This window comes from Nycticebus coucang, unplaced genomic scaffold (genome assembly GCF_027406575.1).
Source record: "Nycticebus coucang isolate mNycCou1 unplaced genomic scaffold, mNycCou1.pri scaffold_62, whole genome shotgun sequence".
NCBI classification, from domain to species: Eukaryota; Metazoa; Chordata; class Mammalia; order Primates; family Lorisidae; genus Nycticebus; species Nycticebus coucang.
Window position 1 is genome coordinate 344,018 of NW_026515588.1, and position 6,381 is coordinate 350,398.

Consider the following 6,381-nt stretch of genomic DNA (forward strand, 5'->3'; position numbering starts at 1 on the left):
ACATTAGTGCAATCAAGGGGTACAATGTGCTGGTTTCAAATACAATCTGAAACAGTCTCATCAAACTGTTCAACGTAGCCTTCATGGCATTTTCTTAGTTATTGTATGTAGACATTTGTATTCTGCCTTTAGTAAGTTTGGCCCGTACCCGTTCTAAGATGCACCGTAGGTGTGGCCCCACCATTACCCTCCCTCTATTCTAACCTCCCCCCTCCCTAGAAAGACTTTTAATGGAGCCATCTAAATCCATGTTCCTCAGTAACTTCTCATCGCCTTTTATATATTGATATATTTTGTGTATTTATTACAGAAGAACAAATTTGATGACACCATTGCTTATAAATGCCATGTCCCCAGGCAGCCAAAAGGTTCTGGAAGGAGTGTGTGGAACAATATACATTATTCAGGTAGTTTTAGGAACGTAGTGTAGTATTGTCCTCGGTAGACTCTACTGGTTTGGCGATGGCAACATGGATCTAATATTAGGCACATGTCCTTGGGTTCTCTCTTCTACTCTGTGCCTTATCTCCTTTGTCTGCAGTCCCTTCCATGTCCATTTTTGTGGCCTAAAGCCCTGTCTTGTACTCACCCACTCAGACCTGAGTCACTCTGCAGCTGTCCAGAAGTCCACTTCCTGATTCAAACCACTTCCCTTCCCACAATACCACACTGCCCTGCACCTTCTACTTTTCTTCTTTCCACTGTCACTCATCTTAGCTTCCATTTAGATGATCTTGTCAGCTCCCTCTTGGCTTAACTTCTTTCCCAAACCAGCCTGAGACCTGTTATCTGGCCTCCTGGCTATGTTGTCAGAACTGTCCTTACCCCCTCATGCCCAGCACTGTCTTCCCATTGACCTTCCCAGTCTGTTAGTCCTGGATGAGTCTTTGTGCTGACTGCACCCCTTCTGTACCTGTGCTACCAGTTCTACCTTAAGCAGCACAATGATGGCAACACAGGCAAATGTTCTTTGTTACAGAACCTAACACAAGTCTGAGGATTAGTGCTATTACAGCATAAGCCAGATCCTCAGTGGAACTGGACAATTAAGCAGTCTTGTTACTTCCTTTGCCATTCCAGATGTCCATAGTCATCTTGAGTTCCTAGTCCCCCCTGCCACTCTCCTATGATGCCATTCATCGTATGGGTCACTGGTGGTAGGAGTGTGGGTCGTGACTGTTCTCGGTGTCGTGCACCTTCTCTTTCTCCCCTTTTTCCCTGACCTAAGCATCATTCCTCCTCTCCAACTAGCTTTCATTCTTTCCCTCATCTCCTGTCACAAAGAGGAGATAGCAATTTCTGTGCCTTGGTCCCTCATTTCATGACTCATAAAGATTCCTGCTTTATACAATAAAATTTGTACTCTACATTGCATGCATTTGGCTTCCTTGCCCAATAAAAATATTCATGTCTTGATTTTTTAGAAACAAACAAACAAACAAATCTTCTTTAACTAACTATCCATCTTTAGCTATGTCCTATCTCCTTTCATACTTCTCTACAAGGACATATGTTTACATATAGTTTGCTTATCCTTCTTTTACCCATTTCTGCAGTTTTCTATCACTGCACTTTACACAGCTTTGTATCTAGACCATTTATCTTTAAGGTCTTTGCTCTGGGCTTTGGGGCCAATGCTGTTCTTCCACACACTAGCTGTGCAACTGTGCTAAGTGGTTCAGCCTCTCTGGGCTTCACTTTCATCATCCATCTTTGGTGATAACCATAATATCTTCCTGATAAGATTGTTCTGAAAATCAAATGAGGTTAAACAGACAAAACAGAATTATTTTTAGTGGGTTATACAGATTGTCCTCATTATAATTATCACCATTATTCTTAGTTTGATAACACAGTTTGTTATTTTGAAAGTGAGTTATCAGCTGGCACAAATAAATTCTTCGTGAAATTGGGTGGCGCCTGTGGCTCAGGGAGTAGGGCGTATATGCCAGAGGTGGCGGGTTCAAACCCAGCCCCGGCCAAAAAAAAAAAAAAAAAATTCTTCGTGAAATTAAAATGACCTGTATTTTTGAGACTATTTATCTATATTTCTTTTGAAGGAGAAATGTAACTCATAACAAATCCTTGAATCCATCTGACTCAGTTACACTGATCTGATCAATCTTGGACGAGTTGATAACTTCTCCTGGTAGCTATGACCAATTTCTGCTCAATTCCACACTAGCCTCCCTGTTATAAAGCTAGTAAATGACATTTATGACACAAGTATAAGGCAGATGACAGCAGCTTTTGCTGTGCAATAATGGTAATAATAGCAATAATTCTTTTAGAAAGGATTGACACATGCTAACATACATTGAGCATTGCTTGTTGTCAGACACAGAATTGATTGGTTTCTATTACAATGATTCATTTATTTCTCAGCCCAGGCAAGGCAGCTGGTGCTTATAGGCAGGTGCCTGCAGAAGAACACAGCAGCTAGGCACTTGCAGAGACAGAGGCCCAGCCCTGTGACTCTGAAGCCCACACTTTCCACCACTGTGTTGTTCTCTTCTTACATTGTTCTAGCAAGAGTTTCTGAGATATGTTAGCATTTTTCCCCTTCATTATTTTTGCTAATGTACCATGGACTCCAGTGTAAAGGTAAACCAATTTGATCCTGCAAGCCATTGAGATAATGGTTAACAACAGCCCTTTTAACATTTCAAACTTTGTATAGCATTGTATTATGTAACAAAACTATGTAAAACAGTATAGATAACAAAGAAAAGGCAAATGTATTTTGTCTACAGAGCTCTTTGTATCAGATCAGTGGTTTTTGTTTTGTTTTAGATCAAAGGCAAAATGATTTTTTTTCCAGAAAATTATAGAGGCTTGCAGATTGAAGTCATTAAATAAACATATCTTTCTGTTGATAATAGTGGAATGAGAATATAATAAAGCTGCTTCTTGTGATTGGGTATGTAATGGAATTGTAAGGGCTGTACAAGGATTGTTTTAAGGTATATCAAACATTTCCATATGGAGAGAATGAGGAACAGAAGAGGTACGAAACATGCCCTAAGTTAGTAAGTGGTGGATGTAGAATTCAAACCCAGGTAGTGTGGCTCCAAGTGTTTGTAAACATATCCAGGATGTTATACTGCTAAGTTGTATTAACAGCAGATAGGAACCTCTTTCTATTTCTCTTAATGCCTAAATTGTTCTTATTGTCATTTGAACTAGAGATTAACACGACAGTCTTGTAGCTTAACATTAAACTATCTCTTAAAATTGGCATTGTAGGGCCGGAGTAATCCCATGTGTGTTGGTGTTACTGGTGGCTTCATTTAGAGCTCTGTGGAAATACTTGTATTAGTTAAATGTATGATTAACTTTAGTAAGTAAGTGGATTTTTTTTTTTTAAATTGAAACTGAGTCTCTTTATGTTGCCCTCAATGGACTGCCCTGGCATCACAGCTCATAGCAACCTCAAACTCCTGGGCTTAGGTGATTTTCTTGCCTCATCCTCCCATGTAACTGGGACTACGGGTGCCTGCACAATGCCTGGCTAATTTTTTGTTGCAGTTGTCATTGTTGTTTAGCTGACCCCCAGGCTGGGTTCGAACCTACCAACCTTGGTGCAGGTGGCCAGCACCATAACCACTGTGAAAGGAAGCTGAGTCAGATAAGTGGATTTTTAAATATTCTTCTATACTCCATAAAAATCATTAATGATATTTGATTTATAAAGGCAATATTTAAAAAATTCAAATGGTCATGTACTTCTTATGTATGAATTCCTTTTTGATGCATCATTGATATGCACATCTTGCTCAAGGCCTTTAAACTTTTTATAAAGGTTAGTCCTTTTTAGTTATTTTTATAATCCCAAAGTGAAATGATAGATGTCTTTAGTGATTTTGATGTTACAAAGGGAGTCTTGTAACAAGTCTAAATTTCTGTAGTTCCAGCATTCTCATGGGAGACTTATCAATGCACAATTGGAAGCACTGGCCATTGGCAAATTGCACTTCTCTGTAGCATCACCTTTGTTTCCTTTGAAAAGCAGGAAACACCTCTACTACTCTCCATGAATAGATACAAGCCAGGAAAGCCAGAGTGTATGGGTTCTATTTTATCAATTACTTCTGATATGCTGTTTGTCCAGGTGAATAGAGTTGATGGAGGATCCCTTCTTGTATTTATGACATTTAGACTCACCTGGAATTCCATAGCTTTCATTGCAGAAGATTTCTAAAAAATCCTACTGAAGGTCTAGTAATACTTGAAATGGTAAAGAGCTCTTTAAGCAATCACTCTCTTTGGGCAAACAATAGGAAAATTTTCAAAGAGCTCTCCATATTCTTGTGTTATCAACTGAAGTCTTATTTAATGAATTGTATAAGAGTTGTGAGACTGTCTTTGTTTAGTAAGCTCTTGATCAGATAATGAAAACAAAATAATGTCCATTTTATTCCAAAAAGATTGTCTAATTTACTAAACGTAAGCTTTTACAAAAGTCTGGATATATTTGGCCTCAAGGAAATTTGAATTGTACTGTGAACCCAGGGTTTAAAAAGTAGAATTGTGCTAACAAGACAGGATCTTGCATCCTCCAGTTGCATCAGTTGCTTCTCTGCAGAGCAACTGTGTGTTGTGTTCTTGAAGAATCAGTGGATGGAGCAAATTCCCAAGTTAGGTGTTTTTTCCCAGAAGAAATAGACTTAAGTATTAAGAAACACTAATTGTAATGGACTGCTACTTAGCATGTACATCTGGCAGGAAGAATTCAAGTGGGTATCTATGGAAATGATTAAATCTAATACAAATAAATAACCTTTGATAAACAGTGACAACCTCTGCTCCTTTGCTTAGGTTGAGAAAGACATCTCATTTCTGTATCCACGAATGTAAATTTACTCACACTATTCCTGTCATAATACTGTCTGTTTAGGAGCATTTATAATGTTCTTTATTCATGAGAAAGCTTAGGTAGCATTGTTTTTGAGATATAATCTAATTAAACTATGTAGTTTTAAAGTTTCTTTAAGCCCTCACATTTAACTTAGATCCTTTCTTTCCCGTATAGGCTGGAGCAGGTACCTAAAGCCAGATTTCTCACCTGGTCCAAATTTCAGTACAGTGGCCAGACCCTGGCACAGGTCTGCCTGGCAACAGCCTTCATCCGCAGGGAAACACCAAAGGTTAAGCGTACTCCTCCCATGTACTTCTATGCACCTTTCATTGAAGGTAAATACATTTATGATACTTTCAGATTTCACTTACCTTTCCTGAAACTAGTGAAGATTGGCGAAAACCAAAAGGGAGTGAACAGCTTAGGTGGCGGGCTGTCTTATGAAGGACCGGGCTCTGGGCGGGAATGTCAGTTCTGAGAAGCTTGGCGACTTCACTGCGTTCCACTTCTGCCCGCCCTGTTCACCCTTGTCCCCAGTCTCTGCCCTGCCGAGCCGGAGGGAGGGTAGCGCGGGGAAGGGACCCCAGGGGCTTGGAGACGGACGGCAGCAGATCCCGGGGAGGGCAGGATTGGGGTGGCAGGAGGCCGCCGGGGCCCAGGCCAGAGCCCGGACTAGGGGGAATCACCAGCCCGGAGTCACTGAGGGGCCACGGGGCTGTCTGTTCAGGGGCCAGGACCGGCTGAGGACAGGTTGCGGGGGGACCCGAGGGGCACCCTGGGGGCAGCTCTGCGTCTCTCAGGCCTGGTCCTGGCCTGGGAGCCTGGGGAGGGATGGGGTCTTCGGGCCGTGTTGGGAGCCGCCAGCCTGCTCCGTTCCTTGTACCTTCTTCCTGGCTCTGGCTAGTTTTATCCGTCGGATTTCTTCCGACATCCCGGGTAGCGGCAGGTTTAAGGGGGACCTACGGGAACGGGGATGGGAACTCACGAAGGAGATCCAGCTGAGTACAGCGCCACGTCCAGACAGCATCCACTCCCTAGCTGGGCAGTGAGGCGACTTCGCCCGGACAGCTGGGGACTGGCGCTACCAGGGACACAGCGGTGGTTGGGCGAGACCTCAATGCTCCCAGCCCATTGGTCCAGGAGGAAGGCGCGAGCCAAAGGGGGCGTGGGCAGGCAGCCGCGCGGAGGAGAGTCACAATGGAAGATTCCCAAGGGGCTCCGGCCCCGCCCCGCCCACTCCGGGAAGAGCAGCGGCCCAGAGGGACCCTCGATGGCCTCCTTCAAAGACTTCTCTGACCGACTGCACCTGAGAGAGGCCGCTCTCCCGGCTAAACCCCGAACCCAGTGGTGCCTCCGAAACCCGCCCCCCGATCCCTCCCACGGCGTGGGGAGGTCCGTGGCTCCCCGATCTCGGGACAGCCCCGCGCACGCAGACTCCCTTATCCCCGAAATCAGATCCGGGGAACCCCAAACGGTCCTCAGAAGCCCCCTCCCTCAAGGGTCCCTTCTCGGATCCTGGACGC